This window comes from Rhinoderma darwinii, unplaced genomic scaffold (assembly GCF_050947455.1).
Source record: "Rhinoderma darwinii isolate aRhiDar2 unplaced genomic scaffold, aRhiDar2.hap1 Scaffold_106, whole genome shotgun sequence".
Lineage (NCBI taxonomy): Eukaryota > Metazoa > Chordata > Amphibia > Anura > Rhinodermatidae > Rhinoderma > Rhinoderma darwinii.
In genome coordinates this window covers 447886-462051 of record NW_027461945.1, presented here as the reverse complement: position 1 = coordinate 462051, position 14166 = coordinate 447886, and positions in this window count along the sequence as shown.

Below are 14166 nucleotides of genomic sequence, written 5' to 3'. Positions count from 1 at the left end.
GACGTCACTGTCCATATATGGATTCTGCTCCTGGAGGATCCCTTGATGTTACTGTCTGTACATAGACAGTGACATTAGGGGCTTTGTAATGTGAGAATTCCAAGTCGGAGCGTTGGCAGCCCTGTGGCCGGGAATTACGCTTGTAGAGAAAGCCTCTCACTTTACTGTGCATATATGGCTTTAAATATCCATATTTGGCTTTAAACTCTGGAGTCCCCGGCCAGAGCATCGCAAGCACTCACTGGCCGGGAACTCCTGACTTGGGAAAGCCCTTGATGTCACTTTCACTATATGGACAGTGATGTTAGGAGTTTAAAAACCCAGGAATCCATGGCCAGAGCGTCGGCAATGCTCTGGTTAGTGATTACTCTCCTGGAAGGAGCCCCTGATGTCTGTCAATGGTTATGGTAGTAGTCGGATATGATCTTTAATAAATTTAAACCATTTTTTTAAGCTTTAAGAACAAGGTTTGACAATGATAAGTTCTACCCATGTGTATCTAATGCTGATATGTATCCATGCTCCTTACTCATTTTAATATTGTGTGATTGAACTTGGTAACTTGGTATGCTTGGCTGACTGTACTGTATGATCAGAAGTAGTAACTAGATGTTTAAGAATCAGATTCAGATAAGTTTTAGTAATGATACTTAGTTCAACAGATAGAGAGGTCCTATAGTGGAGGACCAAGTCAATGTGAGCTTGAAACTCTGAACAAATAAATACCAAGTCAGGCAGAGTAAAAATACATTTAGATTAAAAAGTTACTATTAAAATACAAACCACACAGCTCTTCAAGGTAGAGTTTGAGAAGCTGCATAATATATCCTCCTGCTAGTTTGCCTAAATGGTGAGCAAATAGAAATTTTTCTACCTAAAATGGCAGAAAACACACCATTTTGGAGATGGAAAGGACGGCTAGAGGGGAAATGGAGGAGGCCGTAGTTTTTTAATTACATTTTTTTCCATGGTGTTTTTTTTTTTCCATTTGCTAACGATTTAGTCAAAGTAGCTCAAAAGTAAATGTCTTTATAATACATGATATTGTAAAGTAATGTAATGGAAAATTTTGGCGCATGCCCGTTTTGAGTAAAAATTTTAGCTTTTTGAGACATTATGCTGTTTTCGCGTCTTTTCAGCTAGTAAGTCGGGACCAGCGGGAGAGCAGATCTCCTGCATGACATATTTAATTTACACCTGCGGATATTATAGCTGACATCTATGCTAACTGGTGTTGATGTTAGTTTGTGCAGCACTGACAACCCAAGTTGCGCCATATTTATTCAGAGCTGTGGGCTTCTTGGAGTATGTTCACATTCAATTTTTTATTTTCGTCAGAGGTATGCGTTGGGAGAAGTCTCTACGTATACCTCCAACGGAAGGCTGTATAGGCATAGAGTGGGATATATCACCTGAACTCCCCGGGCACAGCGTTACTTTAAGCACTAGGCTCGGAAAGCCCCTGACGTTAGCAACGCTCTGACTGGGGATTCTGCTCCTAGGGAAGCCCCTGACAACACTGTCCATAAATGGACACTGACGTTAGGAGCTTTAAGATGCCAAAATCCTAGGCCAGAACACTGGCATTGCACTGGCTGGGGATTCCACTCCTGGAGGGAGCCCCTGACATCACTGTCCATATATGGATTCTGCTCCTGGAGGGTCCCTTGATGTTACTGTCTGTACATAGACAGTGACATTAGGGGCTTTGTAATGTGAGAATTCCAAGTCGGAGCGTTGGCAGCGCTGTGGCTGGGAATTACGCTTGTAGAGAAAGCCTCTCACTTTACTGTGCATATATGGCTTTAAATATCCATATTTGGCTTTAAACTCTGGAGTCCCCGGCCAGAGCATCGCAAGCACTCACTGGCCGGGAACACCTGACTTGGGAAAGCCCTTGATGTCACTTTCACTATATGGACAGTGATGTTAGGAGTTTAAAAACCCAGGAATCCATGGCCAGAGCGTCGGCAATGCTCTAGTTAGTGATTACTCTCCTGGAAGGAGCCCCTGATGTCTGTCAATTGTTATGGTAGTAGTCGGATATGATCTTTAATAAATTGAAACCATTTTTTTAAGCTTTAAGAACAAGGTTTGACAATGATAAGTTCTACCCATGTGTATCTAATGCTGATATGTATCCATGCTCCTTACTCATTTTAATATTGTGTGATTGAACTTGGTAACTTGGTATGCTTGGCTGACTGTACTGTATGATCAGAAGTAGTAACTAGATGCTTAAGAATCAGATTCAGATAAGTTTTAGTAATGATACTTAGTTCAACAGATAGAGAGGTCCTATAGGGGAGGACCAAGTCAATGTGAGCTTGAAACTCTGAACAAATAAATACCAAGTCAGGCAGAGTAAAAAGTTAATTTAGATTAAAAAGTTACTATTAAAATACATACCACACAGCTCTTCAAGGTAGAGTTTGAGAAGCTGCATAATATACCCTCCTGCTACTTTGCCTAAATGGTGAGCAAATAGAATTTTTTCTACCTAAAATGGCAGAAAACACACCATTCTGGAGATGGAAAGGACGGCTAGAGGGGAAATGGAGGAGGCCGTAGTTTTTTAATACATTTTTTTTCCTTGGTGTTTTTTTTTTTCCATTTGCTAACGATTTAGTCAAAGTAGCTCAAAAGTAAATGTCTTTATAATACATGATATTGTAAAGTAATGTAATGGGAAATTTTGGCGCATGCCCGTTTTGAGTAAAAATTTTAGCTTTTTGAGACATTATGCTGTTTTCGCGTCTTTTCAGCTAGTAAGTCGGGACCAGCGGGAGAGCAGATCTCCTGCATGACATATTTAATTTACACCTGCGGATATTATAGCTGACATCTATGCTAACTGGTGTAGATGTCAGTTTGTGCAGCACTGACAACCCAAGTTGCGCCATATTTTTTCAGAGCTGTGGGCTTCTTGGAGTATGTTCACATTCAATTTTTTCTTTTCGTCAGAGGTATGCGTTGGGAGAAGTCTCTACGTATACCTCCAACGGAAGGCTGTATAGGCATAGAGTGGGATATATCACCTGAACTCTCCGGGCACAGCGTTACTTTAAGCACTAGGCTCGGAAAGCCCCTGACGTTAGCAACGCTCTGACTGGGGATTCTGCTCCTAGGGAAGCCCCTGACAACACTGTCCATAAATGGACACTGACGTTAGGAGCTTTAAGATGCCAAAATCCTAGGCCAGAACACTGGCATTGCACTGGCTGGGGATTCCACTCCTGGAGGGAGCCCCTGACGTCACTGTCCATATATGGATTCTGCTCCTGGAGGATCCCTTGATGTTACTGTCTGTACATAGACAGTGACATTAGGGGCTTTGTAATGTGAGAATTCCAAGTCGGAGCGTTGGCAGCCCTGTGGCCGGGAATTACGCTTGTAGAGAAAGCCTCTCACTTTACTGTGCATATATGGCTTTAAATATCCATATTTGTTTTTAATTCTGGAGTCCCCGGCCAGAGCATCGCAAGCACTCACTGGCCGGGAACTCCTGACTTGGGAAAGCCCTTGATGTCACTTTCACTATATGGACAGTGATGTTAGGAGTTTAAAAACCCAGGAATCCATGGCCAGAGCGTCGGCAATGCTCTGGTTAGTGATTACTCTCCTGGAAGGAGCCCCTGATGTCTGTCAATGGTTATGGTAGTAGTCGGATATGATCTTTAATAAATTTAAACCATTTTTTTAAGCTTTAAGAACAAGGTTTGACAATGATAAGTTCTACCCATGTGTATCTAATGCTGATATGTATCCATGCTCCTTACTCATTTTAATATTGTGTGGTTGAACTTGGTAACTTGGTATGCTTGGCTGACTGTACTGTATGATCAGAAGTAGTAACTAGATGTTTAAGAATCAGATTCAGATAAGTTTTAGTAATGATACTTAGTTCAACAGATAGAGAGGTCCTATAGTGGAGGACCAAGTCAATGTGAGCTTGAAACTCTGAACAAATAAATACCAAGTCAGGCAGAGTAAAAATACATTTAGATTAAAAAGTTACTATTAAAATACAAACCACACAGCTCTTCAAGGTAGAGTTTGAGAAGCTGCATAATATATCCTCCTGCTAGTTTGCCTAAATGGTGAGCAAATAGAAATTTTTCTACCTAAAATGGCAGAAAACACACCATTTTGGAGATGGAAAGGACGGCTAGAGGGGAAATGGAGGAGGCCGTAGTTTTTTAATTAAATTTTTTTCCTTGGTGTTTTTTTTTTCCATTTGCTAACGATTTAGTCAAAGTAGCTCAAAAGTAAATGTCTTTATAATACATGATATTGTAAAGTAATGTAATGGGAAATTTTGGCGCATGCCCGTTTTGAGTAAAAATTTTAGCTTTTTGAGACATTATGCTGTTTTCGCGTCTTTTCAGCTAGTAAGTCGGGACCAGCGGGAGAGCAGATCTCCTGCATGACATATTTAATTTACACCTGCGGATATTATAGCTGACATCTATGCTAACTGGTGTAGATGTCAGTTTGTGCAGCACTGACAACCCAAGTTGCGCCATATTTATTCAGAGCTGTGGGCTTCTTGGAGTATGTTCACATTCAATTTTTTCTTTTCGTCAGAGGTATGCGTTGGGAGAAGTCTCTACGTATACCTCCAACGGAAGGCTGTATAGGCATAGAGTGGGATATATCACCTGAACTCTCCGGGCACAGCGTTACTTTAAGCACTAGGCTCGGAAAGCCCCTGACGTTAGCAACGCTCTGACTGGGGATTCTGCTCCTAGTGAAGCCCCTGACAACACTGTCCATAAATGGACACTGACGTTAGGAGCTTTAAGATGCCAAAATCCTAGGCCAGAACACTGGCATTGCACTGGCTGGGGATTCCACTCCTGGATGGAGCCCCTGACGTCACTGTCCATATATGGATTCTGCTCCTGGAGGATCCCTTGATGTTACTGTCTGTACATAGACAGTGACATTAGGGGCTTTGTAATGTGAGAATTCCAAGTCGGAGCGTTGGCAGCCCTGTGGCCGGGAATTACGCTTGAAGAGAAAGCCTCTCACTTTACTGTGCATATATGGCTTTAAATATCCATATTTGGCTTTAAACTCTGGAGTCCCCGGCCAGAGCATCGCAAGCACTCACTGGCCGGGAACTCCTGACTTGGGAAAGCCCTTGATGTCACTTTCACTATATGGACAGTGATGTTAGGAGTTTAAAAACCCAGGAATCCATGGCCAGAGCGTCGGCAATGCTCTGGTTAGTGATTACTCTCCTGGAAGGAGCCCCTGATGTCTGTCAATGGTTATGGTAGTAGTCGGATATGATCTTTAATAAATTTAAACCATTTTTTTAAGCTTTAAGAACAAGGTTTGACAATGATAAGTTCTACCCATGTGTATCTAATGCTGATATGTATCCATGCTCCTTACTCATTTTAATATTGTGTGATTGAACTTGGTAACTTGGTATGCTTGGCTGACTGTACTGTATGATCAGAAGTAGTAACTAGATGTTTAAGAATCAGATTCAGATAAGTTTTAGTAATAATACTTAGTTCAACAGATAGAGAGGTCCTATAGGGGAGGACCAAGTCAATGTGAGCTTGAAACTCTGAACAAATAAATACCAAGTCAGGCAGAGTAAAAATACATTTAGATTAAAAAGTTACTATTAAAATACAAACCACACAGCTCTTCAAGGTAGAGTTTGAGAAGCTGCATAATATATCCTCCTGCTAGTTTGCCTAAATGGTGAGCAAATAGAAATTTTTCTACCTAAAATGGCAGAAAACACACCATTTTGGAGATGGAAAGGACGGCTAGAGGGGAAATGGAGGAGGCCGTAGTTTTTTAATTACATTTTTTTCCTTGGTGTTTTTTTTTTTCCATTTGCTAACGATTTAGTCAAAGTAGCTCAAAAGTAAATGTCTTTATAATACATGATATTGTAAAGTAATGTAATGGGAAATTTTGGCGCATGCCCGTTTTGAGTAAAAATTTTAGCTTTTTGAGACATTATGCTGTTTTCGCGTCTTTTCAGCTAGTAAGTCGGGACCAGCGGGAGAGCAGATCTCCTGCATGACATATTTAATTTACACCTGCGGATATTATAGCTGACATCTATGCTAACTGGTGTAGATGTCAGTTTGTGCAGCACTGACAACCCAAGTTGCGCCATATTTATTCAGAGCTGTGGGCTTCTTGGAGTATGTTCACATTCAATTTTTTCTTTTCGTCAGAGGTATGCGTTGGGAGAAGTCTCTACGTATACCTCCAACGGAAGGCTGTATAGGCATAGAGTGGGATATATCACCTGAACTCTCCGGGCACAGCGTTACTTTAAGCACTAGGCTCGGAAAGCCCCTGATGTTAGCAACGCTCTGACTGGGGATTCTGCTCCTAGGGAAGCCCCTGACAACACTGTCCATAAATGGACACTGACGTTAGGAGCTTTAAGATGCCAAAATCCTAGGCCAGAACACTGGCATTGCACTGGCTGGGGATTCCACTCCTGGAGGGAGCCCCTGACGTCACTGTCCATATATGGATTCTGCTCCTGGAGGATCCCTTGATGTTACTGTCTGTACATAGACAGTGACATTAGGGGCTTTGTAATGTGAGAATTCCAAGTCGGAGCGTTGGCAGCCCTGTGGCCGGGAATTACGCTTGTAGAGAAAGCCTCTCACTTTACTGTGCATATATGGCTTTAAATATCCATATTTGGCTTTAAACTCTGGAGTCCCCGGCCAGAGCATCGCAAGCACTCACTGGCCGGGAACTCCTGACTTGGGAAAGCCCTTGATGTCACTTTCACTATATGGACAGTGATGTTAGGAGTTTAAAAACCCAGGAATCCATGGCCAGAGCGTCGGCAATGCTCTGGTTAGTGATTACTCTCCTGGAAGGAGCCCCTGATGTCTGTCAATGGTTATGGTAGTAGTCGGATATGATCTTTAATAAATTTAAACCATTTTTTTAAGCTTTAAGAACAAGGTTTGACAATGATAAGTTCTACCCATGTGTATCTAATGCTGATATGTATCCATGCTCCTTACTCATTTTAATATTGTGTGATTGAACTTGGTAACTTGGTATGCTTGGCTGACTGTACTGTATGATCAGAAGTAGTAACTAGATGTTTAAGAATCAGATTCAGATAAGTTTTAGTAATGATACTTACTTCAACAGATAGAGAGGTCCTATAGTGGAGGACCAAGTCAATGTGAGCTTGAAACTCTGAACAAATAAATACCAAGTCAGGCAGAGTAAAAATACATTTAGATTAAAAAGTTACTATTAAAATACAAACCACACAGCTCTTCAAGGTAGAGTTTGAGAAGCTGCATAATATATCCTCCTGCTAGTTTGCCTAAATGGTGAGCAAATAGAAATTTTTCTACCTAAAATGGCAGAAAACACACCATTTTGGAGATGGAAAGGACGGCTAGAGGGGAAATGGAGGAGGCCGTAGTTTTTTAATTAAATTTTTTTCCTTGGTGTTTTTTTTTTTCCATTTGCTAACGATTTAGTCAAAGTAGCTCAAAAGTAAATGTCTTTATAATACATGATATTGTAAAGTAATGTAATGGGAAATTTTGGCGCATGCCCGTTTTGAGTAAAAATTTTAGCTTTTTGAGACATTATGCTGTTTTCGCGTCTTTTCAGCTAGTAAGTCGGGACCAGCGGGAGAGCAGATCTCCTGCATGACATATTTAATTTACACCTGCGGATATTATAGCTGACATCTATGCTAACTGGTGTAGATGTCAGTTTGTGCAGCACTGACAACCCAAGTTGCGCCATATTTATTCAGAGCTGTGGGCTTCTTGGAGTATGTTCACATTCAATTTTTTCTTTTCGTCAGAGGTATGCGTTGGGAGAAGTCTCTACGTATACCTCCAACGGAAGGCTGTATAGGCATAGAGTGGGATATATCACCTGAACTCTCCGCGCACAGCGTTACTTTAAGCACTAGGCTCGGAAAGCCCCTGACGTTAGCAACGCTCTGACTGGGGATTCTGCTCCTAGTGAAGCCCCTGACAACACTGTCCATAAATGGACACTGACGTTAGGAGCTTTAAGATGCCAAAATCCTAGGCCAGAACACTGGCATTGCACTGGCTGGGGATTCCACTCCTGGATGGAGCCCCTGACGTCACTGTCCATATATGGATTCTGCTCCTGGAGGATCCCTTGATGTTACTGTCTGTACATAGACAGTGACATTAGGGGCTTTGTAATGTGAGAATTCCAAGTCGGAGCGTTGGCAGCCCTGTGGCCGGGAATTACGCTTGAAGAGAAAGCCTCTCACTTTACTGTGCATATATGGCTTTAAATATCCATATTTGGCTTTAAACTCTGGAGTCCCCGGCCAGAGCATCGCAAGCACTCACTGGCCGGGAACTCCTGACTTGGGAAAGCCCTTGATGTCACTTTCACTATATGGACAGTGATGTTAGGAGTTTAAAAACCCAGGAATCCATGGCCAGAGCGTCGGCAATGCTCTGGTTAGTGATTACTCTCCTGGAAGGAGCCCCTGATGTCTGTCAATGGTTATGGTAGTAGTCGGATATGATCTTTAATAAATTTAAACCATTTTTTTAAGCTTTAAGAACAAGGTTTGACAATGATAAGTTCTACCCATGTGTATCTAATGCTGATATGTATCCATGCTCCTTACTCATTTTAATATTGTGTGATTGAACTTGGTAACTTGGTATGCTTGGCTGACTGTACTGTATGATCAGAAGTAGTAACTAGATGTTTAAGAATCAGATTCAGATAAGTTTTAGTAATAATACTTAGTTCAACAGATAGAGAGGTCCTATAGTGGAGGACCAAGTCAATGTGAGCTTGAAACTCTGAACAAATAAATACCAAGTCAGGCAGAGTAAAAATACATTTAGATTAAAAAGTTACTATTAAAATACAAACCACACAGCTCTTCAAGGTAGAGTTTGAGAAGCTGCATAATATATCCTCCTGCTAGTTTGCCTAAATGGTGAGCAAATAGAAATTTTTCTACCTAAAATGGCAGAAAACACACCATTTTGGAGATGGAAAGGACGGCTAGAGGGGAAATGGAGGAGGCCGTAGTTTTTTAATTACATTTTTTTCCTTGGTGTTTTTTTTTTTCCATTTGCTAACGATTTAGTCAAAGTAGCTCAAAAGTAAATGTCTTTATAATACATGATATTGTAAAGTAATGTAATGGGAAATTTTGGCGCATGCCCGTTTTGAGTAAAAATTTTAGCTTTTTGAGACATTATGCTGTTTTCGCGTCTTTTCAGCTAGTAAGTCGGGACCAGCGGGAGAGCAGATCTCCTGCATGACATATTTAATTTACACCTGCGGATATTATAGCTGACATCTATGCTAACTGGTGTAGATGTCAGTTTGTGCAGCACTGACAACCCAAGTTGCGCCATATTTATTCAGAGCTGTGGGCTTCTTGGAGTATGTTCACATTCAATTTTTTCTTTTCGTCAGAGGTATGCGTTGGGAGAAGTCTCTACGTATACCTCCAACGGAAGGCTGTATAGGCATAGAGTGGGATATATCACCTGAACTCTCCGGGCACAGCGTTACTTTAAGCACTAGGCTCGGAAAGCCCCTGATGTTAGCAACGCTCTGACTGGGGATTCTGCTCCTAGGGAAGCCCCTGACAACACTGTCCATAAATGGACACTGACGTTAGGAGCTTTAAGATGCCAAAATCCTAGGCCAGAACACTGGCATTGCACTGGCTGGGGATTCCACTCCTGGAGGGAGCCCCTGACGTCACTGTCCATATATGGATTCTGCTCCTGGAGGATCCCTTGATGTTACTGTCTGTACATAGACAGTGACATTAGGGGCTTTGTAATGTGAGAATTCCAAGTCGGAGCGTTGGCAGCCCTGTGGCCGGGAATTACGCTTGTAGAGAAAGCCTCTCACTTTACTGTGCATATATGGCTTTAAATATCCATATTTGGCTTTAAACTCTGGAGTCCCCGGCCAGAGCATCGCAAGCACTCACTGGCCGGGAACTCCTGACTTGGGAAAACCCTTGATGTCACTTTCACTATATGGACAGTGATGTTAGGAGTTTAAAAACCCAGGAATCCATGGCCAGAGCGTCGGCAATGCTCTGGTTAGTGATTACTCTCCTGGAAGGAGCCCCTGATGTCTGTCAATGGTTATGGTAGTAGTCGGATATGATCTTTAATAAATTTAAACCATTTTTTTAAGCTTTAAGAACAAGGTTTGACAATGATAAGTTCTACCCATGTGTATCTAATGCTGATATGTATCCATGCTCCTTACTCATTTTAATATTGTGTGATTGAACTTGGTAACTTGGTATGCTTGGCTGACTGTACTGTATGATCAGAAGTAGTAACTAGATGTTTAAGAATCAGATTCAGATAAGTTTTAGTAATGATACTTACTTCAACAGATAGAGAGGTCCTATAGTGGAGGACCAAGTCAATGTGAGCTTGAAACTCTGAACAAATAAATACCAAGTCAGGCAGAGTAAAAATAAATTTAGATTAAAAAGTTACTATTAAAATACAAACCACACAGCTCTTCAAGGTAGAGTTTGAGAAGCTGCATAATATATCCTCCTGCTAGTTTGCCTAAATGGTGAGCAAATAGAAATTTTTCTACCTAAAATGGCAGAAAACACACCATTTTGGAGATGGAAAGGACGGCTAGAGGGGAAATGGAGGAGGCCGTAGTTTTTTAATTACATTTTTTTCCTTGGTGTTTTTTTTTTTCCATTTGCTAACGATTTAGTCAAAGTAGCTCAAAAGTAAATGTCTTTATAATACATGATATTGTAAAGTAATGTAATGGGAAATTTTGGCGCATGCCCGTTTTGAGTAAAAATTTTAGCTTTTTGAGACATTATGCTGTTTTCGCGTCTTTTCAGCTAGTAAGTCGGGACCAGCGGGAGAGCAGATCTCCTGCATGACATATTTAATTTACACCTGCGGATATTATAGCTGACATCTATGCTAACTGGTGTAGATGTCAGTTTGTGCAGCACTGACAACCCAAGTTGCGCCATATTTATTCAGAGCTGTGGGCTTCTTGGAGTATGTTCACATTCAATTTTTTCTTTTCGTCAGAGGTATGCGTTGGGAGAAGTCTCTACGTATACCTCCAACGGAAGGCTGTATAGGCATAGAGTGGGATATATCACCTGAACTCTCCGGGCACAGCGTTACTTTAAGCACTAGGCTCGGAAAGCCCCTGATGTTAGCAACGCTCTGACTGGGGATTCTGCTCCTAGGGAAGCCCCTGACAACACTGTCCATAAATGGACACTGACGTTAGGAGCTTTAAGATGCCAAAATCCTAGGCCAGAACACTGGCATTGCACTGGCTGGGGATTCCACTCCTGGAGGGAGCCCCTGACGTCACTGTCCATATATGGATTCTGCTCCTGGAGGATCCCTTGATGTTACTGTCTGTACATAGACAGTGACATTAGGGGCTTTGTAATGTGAGAATTCCAAGTCGGAGCGTTGGCAGCCCTGTGGCCGGGAATTACGCTTGTAGAGAAAGCCTCTCACTTTACTGTGCATATATGGCTTTAAATATCCATATTTGGCTTTAAACTCTGGAGTCCCCGGCCAGAGCATCGCAAGCACTCACTGGCCGGGAACTCCTGACTTGGGAAAGCCCTTGATGTCACTTTCACTATATGGACAGTGATGTTAGGAGTTTAAAAACCCAGGAATCCATGGCCAGAGCGTCGGCAATGCTCTGGTTAGTGATTACTCTCCTGGAAGGAGCCCCTGATGTCTGTCAATTGTTATGGTAGTAGTCGGATATGATCTTTAATAAATTTAAACCATTTTTTTAAGCTTTAAGAACAAGGTTTGACAATGATAAGTTCTACCCATGTGTATCTAATGCTGATATGTATCCATGCTCCTTACTCATTTTAATATTGTGTGATTGAACTTGGTAACTTGGTATGCTTGGCTGACTGTACTGTATGATCAGAAGTAGTAACTAGATGTTTAAGAATCAGATTCAGATAAGTTTTAGTAATGATACTTACTTCAACAGATAGAGAGGTCCTATAGTGGAGAACCAAGTCAATGTGAGCTTGAAACTCTGAACAAATAAATACCAAGTCAGGCAGAGTAAAAATACATTTAGATTAAAAAGTTACTATTAAAATACAAACCACACAGCTCTTCAAGGTAGAGTTTGAGAAGCTGCATAATATATCCTCCTGCTAGTTTGCCTAAATGGTGAGCAAATAGAAATTTTTCTACCTAAAATGGCAGAAAACACACCATTTTGGAGATGGAAAGGACGGCTAGAGGGGAAATGGAGGAGGCCGTAGTTTTTTAATTACATTTTTTTCCTTGGTGTTTTTTTTTTTCCATTTGCTAACGATTTAGTCAAAGTAGCTCAAAAGTAAATGTCTTTATAATACATGATATTGTAAAGTAATGTAATGGGAAATTTTGGCGCATGCCCGTTTTGAGTAAAAATTTTAGCTTTTTGAGACATTATGCTGTTTTCGCGTCTTTTCAGCTAGTAAGTCGGGACCAGCGGGAGAGCAGATCTCCTGCATGACATATTTAATTTACACCTGCGGATATTATAGCTGACATCTATGCTAACTGGTGTAGATGTCAGTTTGTGCAGCACTGACAACCCAAGTTGCGCCATATTTATTCAGAGCTGTGGGCTTCTTGGAGTATGTTCACATTCAATTTTTTCTTTTCGTCAGAGGTATGCGTTGGGAGAAGTCTCTACGTATACCTCCAACGGAAGGCTGTATAGGCATAGAGTGGGATATATCACCTGAACTCTCCGGGCACAGCGTTACTTTAAGCACTAGGCTCGGAAAGCCCCTGACGTTAGCAACGCTCTGACTGGGGATTCTGCTCCTAGGGAAGCCCCTGACAACACTGTCCATAAATGGACACTGACGTTAGGAGCTTTAAGATGCCAAAATCCTAGGCCAGAACACTGGTATTGCACTGGCTGGGGATTCCACTCCTGGAGGGAGCCCCTGACGTCACTAAAGGATTCTGCTCCTGGAGGATCCCTTGATGTTACTGTCTGTACATAGACAGTGACATTAGGGGCTTTGTAATGTGAGAATTCCAAGTCGGAGCGTTGGCAGCCCTGTGGCCGGGAATTACGCTTGTAGAGAAAGCCTCTCACTTTACTGTGCATATATGGCTTTAAATATCCATATTTGGCTTTAAACTCTGGAGTCCCCGGCCAGAGCATCGCAAGCACTCACTGGCCGGGAACTCCTGACTTGGGAAAGCCCTTGATGTCACTTTCACTATATGGACAGTGATGTTAGGAGTTTAAAAACCCAGGAATCCATGGCCAGAGCGTCGGCAATGCTCTGGTTAGTGATTACTCTCCTGGAAGGAGCCCCTGATGTCTGTCAATGGTTATGGTAGTAGTCGGATATGATCTTTAATAAATTTAAACCATTTTTTTAAGCTTTAAGAACAAGGTTTGACAATGATAAGTTCTACCCATGTGTATCTAATGCTGATATGTATCCATGCTCCTTACTCATTTTAATATTGTGTGATTGAACTTGGTAACTTGGTATGCTTGGCTGACTGTACTGTATGATCAGAAGTAGTAACTAGATGTTTAAGAATCAGATTCAGATAAGTTTTAGTAATGATACTTACTTCAACAGATAGAGAGGTCCTATAGTGGAGGACCAAGTCAATGTGAGCTTGAAACTCTGAACAAATAAATACCAAGTCAGGCAGAGTAAAAATACATTTAGATTAAAAAGTTACTATTAAAATACAAACCACACAGCTCTTCAAGGTAGAGTTTGAGAAGCTGCATAATATATCCTCCTGCTAGTTTGCCTAAATGGTGAGCAAATAGAAATTTTTCTACCTAAAATGGCAGAAAACACACCATTTTGGAGATGGAAAGGACGGCTAGAGGGGAAATGGAGGAGGCCGTAGTTTTTTAATTACATTTTTTTCCTTGGTGTTTTTTTTTTTCCATTTGCTAACGATTTAGTCAAAGTAGCTCAAAAGTAAATGTCTTTATAATACATGATATTGTAAAGTAATGTAATGGGAAATTTTGGCGCATGCCCGTTTTGAGTAAAAATTTTAGCTTTTTGAGACATTATGCTGTTTTCGCGTCTTTTCAGGTAGTAAGTCGGGACCAGCGGGAGAGCAGATCTCC